Raw genomic sequence first — 15,696 nt, 5'->3', positions numbered from 1 at the left:
ACCTTGAGAATGAAAAACAGAGCTGGAGGAATCAGACTCCCTGACTTCAGACTATACTACAAAGCTACAGTAATCAAGACAGTATGGTACTGGCACAAAAACAGAAATATAGATCAATGGAACAGGATAGAAAGCCCAGAGAGAAACCCACACACCTATGGTTAACTAATCTATGACAAAGGAGGCAAGGTTATACAATGGAGAAAAGACAGTCTCTTCAATAAGTGGTGCTGGGAAAACTGGACAGCTACATGTAAAAGAATGAAATTAGAACACTCCCTAATACCATACAGAAAAATAAACTCAAAATGGATTAGAGACCTAAATGTAAGACCGCACACTATAAAACTCTTAGAGAAAAACATAGGAAGAAAACTCTTTGACATAAATCACAGGAATATCTTTTTTGATCCACCTCCTAGAGTAATGGAAATAAAAAGAAATAAATGGGACCTAATGAAACTTAAAAGCTTTTGCACAGCAAAGGAAACCATAAACAAGATGAAAAGACAACTCTCACAATGGGAGAAAATATTTGCAAAGGAATTAATGGACAAAGGATTAATCTCCAAAATATATAAACAGCTCATGCAGCTCAATATTAAAAAAACAACCAAATCCAAAAATGGGCAGAAGAGCTAAATAGGTATTTCTCCAAAGAAGACATACAGATGGCCAAGAAGCACATGAAAAGCTGCTCAACATCACTAATTATTAGAGAAATGCAAATCAAAACTACAGTGAGGTATCACCTCACACCAGTTAGCATGGGCATCATCAGAAAATCTACAAACAGCAAATGCAGGAGAGGGTGTGGAGAAAAGGGAACCCTCTTGCACTGTTGGTGGGAATGTAAATTGTTACAGCCACTATGGAGAACAGTATGGAGGTTCCTTAAAAAACTAAAAATAGAATTACCATATGATCCAGCAATCCCACTACTGGGCATATACCCAGAGAAAACCATAATTCAAAAAGACACATGCACCCCAATGTTCATTGCAGCACTATTTACAATAGCCAGGTCATGGAAGCAACCTAAATGCCCATCGACAGACGAACGGATAAAGAAGATGTGGTACATATATACAATGGAATATTACTCAGCCATAAAAAGGAACGAAATTGGGTCATTCGTTGAGATGTGGATGGATCTAGAGACTGTTGTACAGAGTGAAGTGAGTCAGAAAGAGAAAAACAAATATCGTATATTAATGCATGTATGTGGAACCTAGAAAAATGGATACAGATGAACCGGTTTGCAGGGCAGGAGTTGAGACACAGATGTAGAGAACAAACGTATGGACACCAAGGGACGAAAGCCGCAGCTGGGTGGAGACAGTGGTGTGATGAATTGGGCAATTGGGATTGACATGTATACACTGATGTATATAAAATTGATGACTAATAAGAACTTGCTGTATAAAAATAAAATAAAAAAATTAAAAAAACAAAAACAAACAAAAAATGTAAACAGACTAGTAGAATAACTCTCACTAACTAATCAGCTAATTAACCAACTAAGTAATTGGGTAATAATTGTGGTTTAGCTTTTTACGAGACTCGTATCAGTGAAAAGAAATGATGGATTTGTAATTAGTATTTAAGTGTTTGGATTTACATGGTTGTTTCTAAATTTCCCTTTACTTGAGTGTAGATTTTCCTCTAAAATGTTGTAAATAATTTTCTGAAATTTCAGTCACTTTATTAAATTTCCCTTTCTCTGTAGGCAAGGATAGTTAAATAAATCAATTATGTATATCAATTTACTTGGTAAGTTATACACATACAAGTTATTGTGAATGATACCACCACTGCCTTTAAAATCTTTAAATATCCCATTCTCTGACTCCCAGCACTTACTTTCCCAGCTCAATTGCTCTAGTACACCCACTGCAACAGTTCTTCAATGTCATGGGGACCTCCAGTCCATCGACCCTTCATGCCCTATACATCAGTTCCTCCCGTCTTCATTTCCTTTCTTGTCTAGCATAATGTCATGGTCCATCATTATTATCACTCCCTGCTAATGCCCTAAACTCCCTTGCCCCTCTTTTCCTTCTTTGCATTTGACTGGCAAAAGCTCAACCCTGATTGAGACCAACCATCCTCTTTCCTTGAACACTGGGGAAAAATAGTCACACTGTGCAGCTGACTTATTCAGTTTTAAATTCTTGATCTCAAACTTCAAATGGGTTCAAACACAATCCAGAAATTCTTTGAGTTTTCCTACTATTGTTGGGTTAAACTATTACACACTGTTTGTTTGATTTGAAAAAAAAGGATAATTTATTTTTTGTAACTGATGTGATCTCCCCCTCCCAGGTCTCACTTACTTAGTAGCAGAGGTAAAAGTTGGGGAGATGAGATAGTAAGGTAGGGGAAACTTAGATATAAAATTTAATCAATGGAATCTCAATTTCAGATTTCATTGCTTCAGGCAACAATTGGGTACTTTGTTTTTCAAATCCCTTCACTCTCTCTAGCTCCTTTTCATGATAACTTTGAGATATACGGAACAGCTTATTTGATTTTATGATAGAGGGCAAGGACACCTCAGACTCAAACTCTGACCTTTGTTGTCTTTACTGGGGAGGAGAGGTGTCTTACCTGTATTGATCCTTGGCCCTTTGCACTGCAGCTCACTGAGGTACATCTGATCTCTTGTGGCATTTTGGAGGTATTGTGTGTGCATCAGTTTGTGAAATCTGTTGTCTTAGCCAATGATCTGGTTGCCCAGATCTCATGCTTTGTGGTCCCTTTTTTATGGTGCCAGCCCTACTCTGACCAACCAGTCCTCTCAGCACCTTTATAGCCACACATAATCCACATAAACTTTAAGAAACCAGTAGCAATATGTGTGCTCTTGGTTCCATGCAAATCGGACATGGTGCTGAAACAAATGTGGGACTCGTGCCTGTGGTATGTGTCTCCAGGCTCTGCCTGGAGAAGCAGTCTGCTATCTCTAATGTTCTCTATTGCCTCTCTACCTTTCAGAATGTTCCTGCACCTGCCGCTACTGAGATCCAATGCTGACCGGGAGGAAAGAAAAAGACCTTGGTCTACCTTTTCCTCTTCTCCTTTCCACACTCCTCCAGGGCTACATCAGCTGGGCATGTTGCAGGGACTTTTCTTGTGCCCTATCTTGAGTTTTCTCCACTGATAATAAACTTGATGGTTAAGTCAGCCAGACTGGCTTTTGATATATTATGGAGAGTTTAAGGAATTTAGAAAATCCCTTTTCTCTTGAAAAGCCTGTTTTTCAAATTTGTAGTGTTGCTAGGGATTCAACTGAACATTGGTTGCTTTCTTTCTATTCCTGTTATAATTGTCTTCGTCTCCACCCTCCCATGCCCCTTGACACCTACTCTCCAACTCCCCTGTAGATGGATGCCTTTGAGTAGAGAGATGGTCACGTCCATGGAAATGCAAAAGAGAAAGGCACATTAATATATATCAAAAATTGTTATTCTAGTTACATTGCTAAGTTTAGTTTTCTGCTTTACAGGATGACTATTTTATCTGTCTACTTGCTCCTCAGAGGTCTCATTACCCTTTCCCCCTTCCGTACCCAGTTCTCAGCAGAAGACCTCATCTCATAGATCATTGAGAAAAATTATAGTCACTGGAGAACTCTCACTGCTAAATCTATAAATAACCTGCGTCTCTTTCTTCCTTAGAGAAATGTGGAAAGAGAGTCAATTCTTTCACCAAATGCCAATCCCTCCAATTTTGCTTGGGATCTCATTCCTTCTTGTCCTTTAGAACACTTCGGCCCTTCCTTTAGCTTTTACATTGTGAATTTCTTTCTGTTGGATTATTCTCAGCAGTATAAAAATACGCTATAATGTCTTTCTTCTTAAAGAAAAAAAATACCGTTTACCTCCACATCTCCCCCAACCCTCAATCTGCGGCTTCATTTCTCTGTCGCTCTGCCTGGCCACATTACTTAAAAAAGAGCCTACATGTGCTCTCACCCTTTCTCACCTTCTCTTCAGTTTTCAAGCCACTGCAATCTGCCTTGCATCTCTACCACCTCACTGAAATTGACCAAATTCTGTGTACAGGTTTCTGTTCTCATCTCACTCAATGCCCTGGCAGCCTTCAGCAGAGCTGATCATTTTCTTCTTTTGGAAACGCTTTTCTATCTTAGCTTCCACAGTGTCACACTCTTCTGGCTTTCTTCTTGCCTCATTAGCAATTCAGTCTATATCTACTTGCTCTTCCTCTTGACTCAACCTCTAAATGTTGGAGATCTACAGGGCTTAATCCAGCCTTCATTCTTTTTCATACTTTCCCCCAAAGGTGATCTCCCCCAGCTTCATGACTTCAAATAGCACATATACTAGAACTTTTCACATTTGTATCTTCTCTGCAGACTTTTCCTCTGAGCTACAGACTCAAAATATTCAAACTGTCTTCTTGATGTCTCTATTTGGAGGGACCACAGGCATCTTAAACGTAAGATGGCTAAAACAATTATGGATTTCCAATACCTCACCACTGAATAACCCTCTTCAGTTTTCCACATCTTAGTAATAATGCAATCATCCTCTAGATCCTTAATCTAGAAATCCGGTATTCTTTCTGGATCCCCTAGCTACTTCTTCTTAGTGTCTTGTGGCTTTCCTTTTCTTGGTGTATTCTTTAAGCAGTGGTGTTTTGTCTTAGCATCATTTCTCTTTTCATTTGCATGTTTCTCTGTAATTAATTGGATCTACTCCTATGGCTTCATTGTTATTATATGTTGATGACATTCTATATTCCATCTCTAACCCAAGATTTGCTTCTGAAAATTGAGACCCGTATATTTAAATACTCAGTTACCATCTTTATTATACTGAGTTCCACAGGAAATTTCAAACTAATCAATCTGGAAAAGAACTTGCTATATTTCCCCAGTAATTTATGCTTCCTTCTTGATCCCTTTCTCAGTGAATGATACTAGTACCTAATAGAGTCACAAACTAAAATCTTGGGTACCATTCTTTTTTTTTTTTTTTTTTCCTGTACGCAGGCCTCCACTGTTGTGGCCTCTCCCATTGCGGAGCACAGGCTCCGGATGCACAGGCTCAGCGGCCATGGCTCGCGGGCTCAGCCGCTCCGCGGCATGTGGGATCCCCCCAGACCGGGACACGAACCCATGTCCCCTGCACTGGCAGGCGGACTCTCAACCACTGCGCCACCAGGGAAGCCCTTGGGTACCATTCTTGATAAGTTGTCCCTTTGTCATTAACATTCAATCCATCAGAAGGTTCTCTCTCCTCAACTTCTGTACTATACCACAAATTCATCAACTCATCTTTTTCTCTTATAAGACCACCTTGGAACAGATCTTTCTAATTTCTTGTTTCATTTTCATTTTGCATTTCATTCTTCAAGAAGCCAGAGTGATTTCTGAGAAAACAAATAGAATCATGTCTTTCTCCTGTTTAAAGTAATTAATTTTTATATTACACTTCACAAATCTGCAATAATTTTATTTATTCATTTGTTTATCTGCCTATGATTATAATCCCCCACTGGAATTTATGCTGTATGTGAACAAAGCCATATCTGCTAAATTTTGTTTCTCAAGCACCTTGCACAGTGTTTGATAATAGTAGAACGTGATAAAAACAACAAAGGGGCCCAATTATCAACATAGATGACTAGTTACCATGAATTGCAAAGTAATGTGGTTCAAGATTTTTATGACAATGACATTTCAGAGAATTTAGACTAAGAATTTTTAGTAAATAAGCCAAGGTAGGTAACTTCACTTTTAAGCTATACTTTAAAGAGATTGTGAATCTAGGAACTTGAGTGAAGAGCTATTCCTTATTGATCTATATGTAGCCTATACCTTGCTCAAGCAAGATCAGAAGCACAGCTAGGTCATTCTAGCTGTGCTCAGCTAGCTTAGAGTTCTATACACACAGCTATACATATGCTTGTGTATAGAATTCTAACCAGGCCAGACCTAAGTTGTAGATATTCACGAAATAACTTTTGTCTTTCTGACATACTAAGCTTCAACACGATATTACAGTTTCTGTAAAACAAAGGAGGCGGCATCTATTTCACAAAAACAGGATATGACCAAGTCACTTGGTAAAGAAAAGGATTGTTTTTATTTTTTAATTAATTAATTAAGTTTTAAATACCAGTTACTAGTAAAATAAGCCAGTCCCCTTGCTTCTCCCCACAAAACCCCCTCAAACCAGCAAATCCATATCCTGTGGTACTATTTAAATGCTGATAGGAAAAGTGACTTAGTGTTTTTTGCCTTAATATTTCTTGATTTCTCTTATTTGTCAACTGACTCTCAGTCTTATCTTCTCTGGAGAAAGAGCAGCCTGTGTCTTGTGTTTTTACACATCGTCAATTTGAATATGTTTCAAATTAATTGCTAGTGTGAGGGATTGAGATAGGGGACTTAAGAGTAAGATGATGGGAGTGTTAAAAAGAGATTTGAAATAAATATTCAGCTCAGTTTAAAAATATATATTTTACCAGTGGCAGGGATCAGGGTGTGAGTGGGGCTGAGAAGTTTCAGGGTATAAGGGTTAAGCCCTGTCTTCATTTAAATATCACATGTAACCATTGAAGTGCTTTCTTGGGAATCCCACAGTGACATGGCAAGAATGTATACACTCAGCGTGGTTAGTGGAGAGAACACTTAACTGGTAAGATATGTGAATTATATGTATACAGTTGGCCCTCCGTATCTGTAAATTTCAAGTCCCTGGCTTTAAACAACTGCAGATCAAAAATATTCTAAAAAGAAAAAGAATTCCAGAAAGTTCCCAAAAGCAAAACTTGCATTTGCCACAAATGCTGGCAACTATTTACAGAGCATTTACATTGTATTAGGTATTATAAGAAATCTAAAGGTGATTTAAAATATATGGGAGGATATGTGCAGGTTATATGCAAATACTGCACCATTTTTTATAAGGGACTCGAGCATCTACAGATTTTGATATCCTTAGGGGTCCTGAAACCAATCCCCCAAGGATACTGAGAGGACTGTATAGGCAATTACAAACACTAGGTAAAACAATGTTAGTCATATAACCTCAGAACCTTATGTTTGGTGTGGACAGCTGAAGTGAACTTGACAGTGACTTAGCAAATCTAAGCACTTTTTTTTTCCCATTATCTTTGTGTCATGAAAATGGTGGTTAATTGTGTAGCTAACTCATGACTGACTACAGAGGGATACCATTCTCCCATTTCAATCCCATATAACATGAGTCTTATCAGCCTATAAAAGGAGGAGTTGCATTTGACATTAATTTTTATAAATTGAAGCACATCCTAAATGTAATAATAAAGCTCTTTATTAAAAAAAGATATCTAAAAAAGGGTGGGGGGGAGAAAGAAAGAAAGAAAGAAAACATAGCTGAGGAATCCTCTTAGTATAAGAATAACATCTGCTCCATCAACTTACTCACCAAATATGTGTTAGGAGGTAGCAAGTTGTGGTGCAAACAACATAGAACTTAGCCCCATGAGATCTGGGTTCTAATTCTTGTCCTGATCGTCAATAGTAGTATGACTTCAAGCAAACCTAACACTGAAGGATGACTTTTCCCATTGGTGATGGAGCTGTACTAGATGATGCCCAAGAATTTCTCCAGCTCTAGAGTTTTATGTTTTATTTTCCAAATTTGGATATTCATTGATTGCAAGATGTTTTCACGGTTGCGCACTTATGTTATGTAACCAAGGTGACTGAATGCAAAATTAATGTTAATCCCCGGGACTGATTTAAAGCTATTTGAAATTGTGATGCATTGATTACCATCTTATTATCCTGAAAGAGATAATGAAACTTCCAGAACCTCTTGATTAACTATAGAGATTAGTTTTTGCTTTTGGGGAATTTAGTCCTAGGTATGGTATCAATATGCGTGATCATTGCTTTGGATTTATTGGTGAGATAAGGAATGGTTTCAAAAGTCATGGAGCTCCTCTGATGTGCTTGAAAGAATAATAAACATGCAAAATGCATTTTGAATTTTGGCCCTATCTTTTAATAACTATGTGGCATTGTTCAAGTCACTTAATTTCTTTGATGTTTAATTTTTTGCACCTTTAAGACAGGGGGCATACCTGTTTTGTATGCATCATAAGGTGACTGTGGGGGAAACCAGTTATTTATGTAACAATTCCCTTTACGAATTACAAAATGTAAAACATTTCAAGGATTATAGTTAAATTTTTGTTCTGTGGCAGGGAGAAATTATTTGCACCTGCTAGTTTAGGGAAGTAAGCAGTAATATTTTATGAGTGTTTTTCTGGGATGGAGACTCAGTAGGAACTCATATACAGGCAACACCATTTTGATCTCAGAGGAAAGAGCAATGCCACCCTGCTTACCTCAGTATCCATTGGCAGAATAGAGGTGTGTCTGAGGAATACTGTATGCCATTCTACTCTCTGAGGATTATGGCAGATGTGGTATCGTGGACCATCTGACCCGGTAATTTCATTTCTTTGGTCTAGTCTTCTTTATCCTGGCTCTCCGTCTTATTGGTCATGTGACCTTGTGTATGTATGTTACATAATCTTTCTGAATCTCAGTTTTCCTATGCATCAGTTTTCCTCTCCCTCAATAATAGTAGCTATTACATTTGCTACTCTTATATTATCATTCTCTAAATGCAAAGATTTGTAGGCATACACATCTTCTCGAAGAAAGGGTATTTAAAGCTCCATCGTTAAGTCATTTCTGTTTTTAATTCTCTGTTGCCATTGGACATTATTATTTAGGATTAGATTTTACTGAGAGTAACAGAGACCCAAAATATAGTGTCTTAAGTAAAATGAAAATTTATTTCTTGGATATGGAAAGGTTTTATGGATAAGTAGTTTAATGCTGATATGGTAGGTCTGTTCCACAAAGTCCTCAGGGATCCAGCACCTTCTCTGTGAGTGCTCTTTCATATACAGCTCCATTACCAAGGTCACCTGCTGGCTCAAGATAGCTGCTCATGCTCCAGCCATCATGTCCATATTCTAGCTAGCAGGAAGGAGGAAGGGAAAACAAAAAAGTTAAAGAATGTGCGTTACTTATCATTTAAGGATGGTCCCCCAAAATGTTGTATGACACTTGTTCATTGAATGAAAATGTAGCTACCTAGATATTTCTAGACAAGGAACCCTGTGAAATATAGTTTTTCCATGTCCATGAAGAAGAGAACCAGATATTGGGAGAAAAACTAGCTCCTTTGGCACAAGACCAGTTACAGAATCATTTACAGCATGTTCCAGATTATAGAGACAAATAGTAAAAAAGGGAGCACATATAGTTAAGTTAGGCTGAGTTTGGTGACTATTATTACATGTAATTATCAAAAAGAAGTTACACCTGATACTGAAGCCTAGCTTGCATCCCTGAGTTTTTGTATAGATGTCCATAGTAGGAAGCTTATTTCGTTCACTGCGAAGCATATATATTAACTTTAGAAAACACATTATTCATAGTCTCTAAAAGTTATTTTTTCCCACAGGAAAGCCATGTATTTTAAAAGGACCTAATAACTTGGTTCAGGGTGTCAATCAATATAGCACATGAATAACCAGTGGAAAGCAGTCACTATGCTGCCCAAGGGGAAGTCATCCAAGAATGAAATCAGGACAAAAACAGCTGAATTGCATCCTTCATCAGACACATGTAAAACAGATCAGAAGGGCATCAATTCCCAGTGCTGGCATGGGTGGTCTTTCTACTGCATGTGTAATTTCCAATTTAACAAAGGTCAATATATTTTTGTTATTTGAAATGTCAAAATAGTAAGTCTTATGTGAGTAAACTAGGTGGCAGCTTTAAAATTTATAATGAATGTCCAGTTAAAATAATAATGTCATTTTAATTACATTTGCCTAGATTTTCTCTTTTTAAACTAGTGGTATGTATTTTGGCTAATAGTTTTTAATGGGTCAGAAATAAAATATCTAATATCTGACACAGTTGTCTTTTAGGTCAGTATGGCCTCTGTATGACAGGAAGGAGGCAATGAGGTATTGTTAATTAAGCGATTCTAGCTACTGTGTGCTTCCTTTTGCTACCTTTTAATCACCTGCTATTTCCATTCAGTTGTTTATTCCTTGGGATAACTTATTTTAGATACGAGTTGGAATATTTAATCTGTTCTTGTTTTTTTATTTTAAATTTCCTTTTAAATTTTACTTCACAATATTGTTAATATTAAATTGATTTATTCATGAGATAAAATGTGTTTGTAATTTTGGCTTTCTGTAATTGACTTTTATTTTTTTTTACCATTTTAATTAAAAAATTCCCTCATAGGAACAAGGCATGAAAGGCTTAAGAGGTTAAATTTGTTTGTCTTCTTTATCTGCAGTAAATTCACTTTGACAGGTGTGTTTTTCAATACTGAAAATTTTCTTCATTTTTTTTTTTTTTTTAAATAGGTCAGCAAAATTTGGTTACCTTTCAGGTTTTGGTATTTTACTACTCTTTCTTTCTGGATATATGTTAGTTCAATTCATTTCAACAGCACACGTTGAAAGCCTCCTCGGTTCCAGGTGCTTTGTCAAGATTGAGAGACTAGACTAAATTTGAACTTCCTAATTTCAACTGCTTTTAGAGAACCAAAATAGAATATCAGTCATTCTGAGAGATCTAAATGAGGGACTTAAGATAAGAAATGGATGATTTAACCAAAATGGAAAGCAATATAGAGATAGGTTTTTGTTTTAAATGTCTATCCCTGTACAGAACTTACATGTGAGTTTTCCATTTTTTCTATATCACTTATGCTCCAGAAAAAGCGTGGTTTGATAACAGAAAGATCCCTTTATACCAAATGCATTACAAAGACCGATTTGGATATGACTTGGGGCCTGTGAAAATCTAGTTCTCTTTTCTTTACCCAAGATCTTTTCTATTTTATAGCATTTTGCCTGTAAGAACAGTGTTAAAATTGGAAGAGGTATTCAAATCTCTTTTTTTGGGCAGTGATGCATTTTCTTCCAAAGCTGAAGATCAAATGATCAAGGATAGATCATAATGCCATATACCTCAACCTCTGTGAATCTGTTATCTTTCAAAAATCAGTTTAGTAAAAAGCATTATTTCCTTAGGACTCTACTGCATGTGAAACACAGAACATCTGAGAAAAAGAAACACCCAACCGTAATCATATTACAAACGTAATTTATTGTAAAGTAATAAACATTTAGTAGACTTATTTATGTAAGTAGGGAATTTTTAATGTTACTTGAGTGCAAAATTAGGAATTCTTATGTCATCTCAACACAAAATAAAAAGGAAACAAGGGAAATTTTATATCAAAGAAGCTGAGTCCAAAAGACACATGAATGTCAAATTGTCCTCCACAGCCGGCCTATTGATGAATTTCTTTCTCCTGTTTCTCTTCTTCTGCATTCAGCAGGGCCATCTTTTTTCTTTCTTTACCCCTCCCTTTCTTCTCCTTTGCTTCCTTCTGAGTTCCTTGCTTCCTTTCCCTCATCTTTTTGAAAACGTCATATCATACCCTACCTTGCCTTGTCCTGGTTGGACTCCTCGGACTTCTGACAGTTCTGGTAGGAAGCAGACCAGTGATTGCTATAGACTTCATGGAGAAAAGTACATACATAGGCTGTTTTCTTAGTGGCTTAGAGAAAGGTGAATGGATGCTTTCAGTTTTGGAGGGAAATCTGTAGCGATGAAATGGATGGGCTTCCTTGGATGGAAAGCTAAAATATGCTGTGCACATGCTCCGAGGTCCTTTGCTTCCCTAAGTTCTTCATGCCTCTCCTTTAAGAGAAGATTCTAGAAAACCAATTCCCAGCTTTTTGTGGTTAGGTAACTCTTGGAAAACATGTTTCTCTGCCTGATGGAACGTCAGTGGTCCTAGGACTAGAAGCTCTTATTATGGCTTTGAGTTCTAATTTATTGCTCCGTGATATGTGTGGGTCCAGCTATGGCTTTAATCTTTAATGCAGCTCATTTTTTGCACCAATTTCACAGGCAATAGGGATGCCCTGTCTGGTCCTTGTAAACTCTCAAGCCTCTGACTTCCCAGGCCTGTGCCAGTTTTGCTCCAAGGACCTGGATCTGTTTCTTCTCAACCGTACCTCACAGCCCGATCGTGGTCATACTTATATTACTTGATAATACCACTATTTTATTTGAACTTGGCCCTTCAGATCTCCCAGTGGGGCACCTATCATGTTCTACTGCTAGAACTGAGACAGGCTGGGACCTGGGACCCTTTGCTGGGACCTGGGACCCCTTGCTGCAATGCTTGCACATGGACACACCTCTCCTCAAGCAAAGGAATACAAAGAAACTATATGGGACTAAAAATAACTGTGTGCATGCGCCTTTGGGGCAAATTCTCAACTCAAAAGATACAAAGAGACCAAAAAACCCAACTGCCACTTTTGAAGAGCTCGGAGCAAAAACAGGGTGTTGGGAACAAAAGCTGGGTGCTGTGCATGCCCCTGCACACAACATCACCTAAGGCAGTGGTCCCCAAGCTCTTCGGCACCAGGAACTGGTTTCGTGGAAGACGGTTTTTCCACGGGTGGGGGTGGGAGGCGGTAATGAGCGCGATGGGGAGCCGCAGATGAAGCTCCGCTCGCTTGCCTGCTGCACACCTCCTGCTGTGCAGCCTGATACTGGTCCACAGCCCTGGGGTTGGGGACCCCTAACTTAAGGGGTGGGCAAAACACCTAAGCCACCCCTCTTGCCCGACCCTGGGACACACCCTCACCCCATATAAGAAACAAACTTGCCCCCCGCCTTGGGGAGTGAGAACAAACAAGGGAACCTGTTGTTTGTTCTCGCTCCCCCTGGTGCAGCAGGAGCCCCAATAAAGCCTTGCCTGAATTTCTTGTCTGGCTTCTGATCAATTTTTATTGATTAAGGAGGCCAAGAACCCTAGTCAGTAACAGTACAGTAAGTGAGGTGGACAGTGGAAGGGACACAGGCTTAGAGATCAGGCAGATCAGGGTTTGTGTTCAAGCTCTGTACCTTTCTCACTACGTGACCTTGGGCAAGTCTCTCTTTAACCTTGGCTTCCTTGGCTATAAAATGGGCATAATAATTGCAATCCCCTGGGAGCTGCTGTGGTAATTATATGGAATACTCATGTAAATCATTTGCCCCTTTGTATGACAGCAGTGAGAGCTCAGGAGTCAATTCCCTTTCTCTATCTATGGATGCATGTGTGTATGTGTGTAGTATGCATGTATATATGTTTGTATGTATGTTGCCCTGATGCTGCTCTTGTGTTCTTTTCTATTTCTCTTGCTTTAGCAAAACAACCCATTTCTCTTGCTTTAGCAAGAAGGCATAGGTTGATCCATATTGGTATGTTTGTCCTACAAATTATTGCAGAATGGGAATGTGTCCCTTTTTTCTACTTTGCAACTCTGGAGAGAAAGAAACACATGAAAAATACCCCAGTTTTCTTCCCCAGAGGCAACCATTTCCAACTCTTTTTGTTAATTCTTCTGATTCTCCCTCAATATTTTGCAATGGTGATAGTTGATGATTTCTTGACATATATACTTAGACATCTTACACACTTACAGTAGTTGAGGACTTAACTTTTTCCAACTACCCCACACTTCCCTTCCCAATATTCATCACAGTTTTGGTTAAATCACTATTCAGTGTTGTCATTATTATGACTTTGTAGATACTGTTCACCTAAGTGAACTAGTCATGTACTGTGATTATGTATCCTGTCATGGACAGTATTCTCCTCTGGAATTATTATTTCCTTAAAATAAAAAATGTTTTTAGTTTAGTTTGCTTAGTTTTCTATGTCTCTACTGAGAGTTTTTCCAAATACAGAGATTTATCCATCAGGTCTGTAAAAAGCCTCCCGATACCCCACAGTCACATGACTCAGCTGATATACCAATGGCCACTCCTCCATTTGCTTTCAACCTTCTAAAAATGTGTTAATATTTTTCATTCACTGTTTTGTCTGTCTTACTTTCTCATTCCTATGCCTAGCTGGCCCCAGGGTTTGCCCTGACTCATGGACACTTAGTGATTAAGGTCAATGTACAAGGCTCTGTACAGGTCAATCCATTCCACCTCTGGTGCTGTTGGACTGGGATTTTGCATTGAACCAAAATTATATCCAGTGACCCTCATCTACTTGTACTCTTTCTGCTGTTTAGCACTATTTAGACTATTTAACTCTTTCTAGTTTCCTACTGCTGCTGTAAGAAAAATGACCACAAACTTAGTGTTTTAAAACAACACAAGTTCATTATTTTACAGTTCTGGAGGTCAGAAGTGTAAAATGGGCTGGCAGAGCAGTGTTCCTTCTGGAGGCTCTGGGACAGAATCGATTTCCTTGCCTTTTCTAGCTCCTAGAGGCTGCCCGCATTCCTTAGCTCATGGCCCCTCACCACTCTGACCTCTGCTTTTATAGTCAATTCTCCTCCTCTCACTCTGACCTTGTGTCTTCCTCTTCCACCTTTTAAGAACTCTTGTGATGACATTGGACCCATCTGGATAATCCAAGATAATCTCCCTATGTCAAGGTACTTAATCATATTTGCAGAGTCCCTTTTGCCATGTAAGGTAAGATATTTACAGGGATTAGGATGTAGACTCTTTGGGGGACCATTATTCTGCCTACCACACTCTTCTATATGATAACTCTACAAATATTTGCACAAATGTTATGTATCTTCTAAGACTTTCTTTTTTTAGGTTAACATACGAAAATATCTTTACTTGTTTCATGTTTGACATGGATCCCTGATTCATCACCCTCCTTATTGCCCCCATCTATATTTATTCCCTTTTGTCAATGTCTTTTTTAAGTGCTCAGAACTGAACATAAATATGATTAGACTCAGGAAGATTCAACAAAGATAAGATTTCCCTGCTTCTGGAAGCTCTACTTCTATTAATGCAGCTCAAGATTTCATTATTTTCTTGGGGAATATTGTTGACTTATATTGATCTTTTCACCAACAAAAATCCCTTAATCGTTTTCATGTAAACTACTTGCAAGTGAGGTTTTTCCCATTCTGTATTTCTGCAGGATTGTTAAATTAAAAATAAAACAACCAAGAGGTACTCAAGTCCCATTAGGTGCCAGAAACTGGACACCGTTACACTTACGTAGGCCAAGTGTCAGCTGCCTAGATATCCCCAGAGTCCTCCAGCTTGCTTTCAGATTTCAATAAAAGTGGCATGGATCCTATCTAAAGAATGGAGGGAATCACATCATCCCTCACATTGTGTTCAGAGTTTCTTGGTGAAGTTTATGGTGTGTTTGGTCACCTTTGGCTAATCATCCTTTTTCACCAAACTCTCAACCCCCGATCTGCATCTTATCTTCATGCTGCTGTCGCTTTTCTGCACTCTGTTGTCACATGCTGGACACCTCAACTCCTGTGCTCCCCCAAAGTTCCACTGACCCAAGCTTATATATGTGGACTTTTACTGAAGGTCTGAGGTTATGGAGGGAGATAACATGCAGCCTAGAAAATGATCAACAATGGATATTAGACCTGAGAAGTCCCTTTGTGATTCTTGTCTCTGGGAGCTCCTCATAGGACCAGTTCTTGGCACAGAGCCCAGGTTTACAGAAGCTGCTTGGCTTCTCCCTTTTTCCTCTACTCAGGCTCTCAGGCTCAATCCTCCTTCTCCCACGTTTCTTGTTTCAAAGCAACGTGGCCCTTGTTTGCAACTTCACCTTT

This window comes from Globicephala melas, chromosome 5 (genome assembly GCF_963455315.2).
Source record: "Globicephala melas chromosome 5, mGloMel1.2, whole genome shotgun sequence".
NCBI lineage: Eukaryota > Metazoa > Chordata > Mammalia > Artiodactyla > Delphinidae > Globicephala > Globicephala melas.
The sequence above is the reverse complement of the archived record's forward strand: the minus strand, read 5'-3'. Positions refer to the sequence as shown.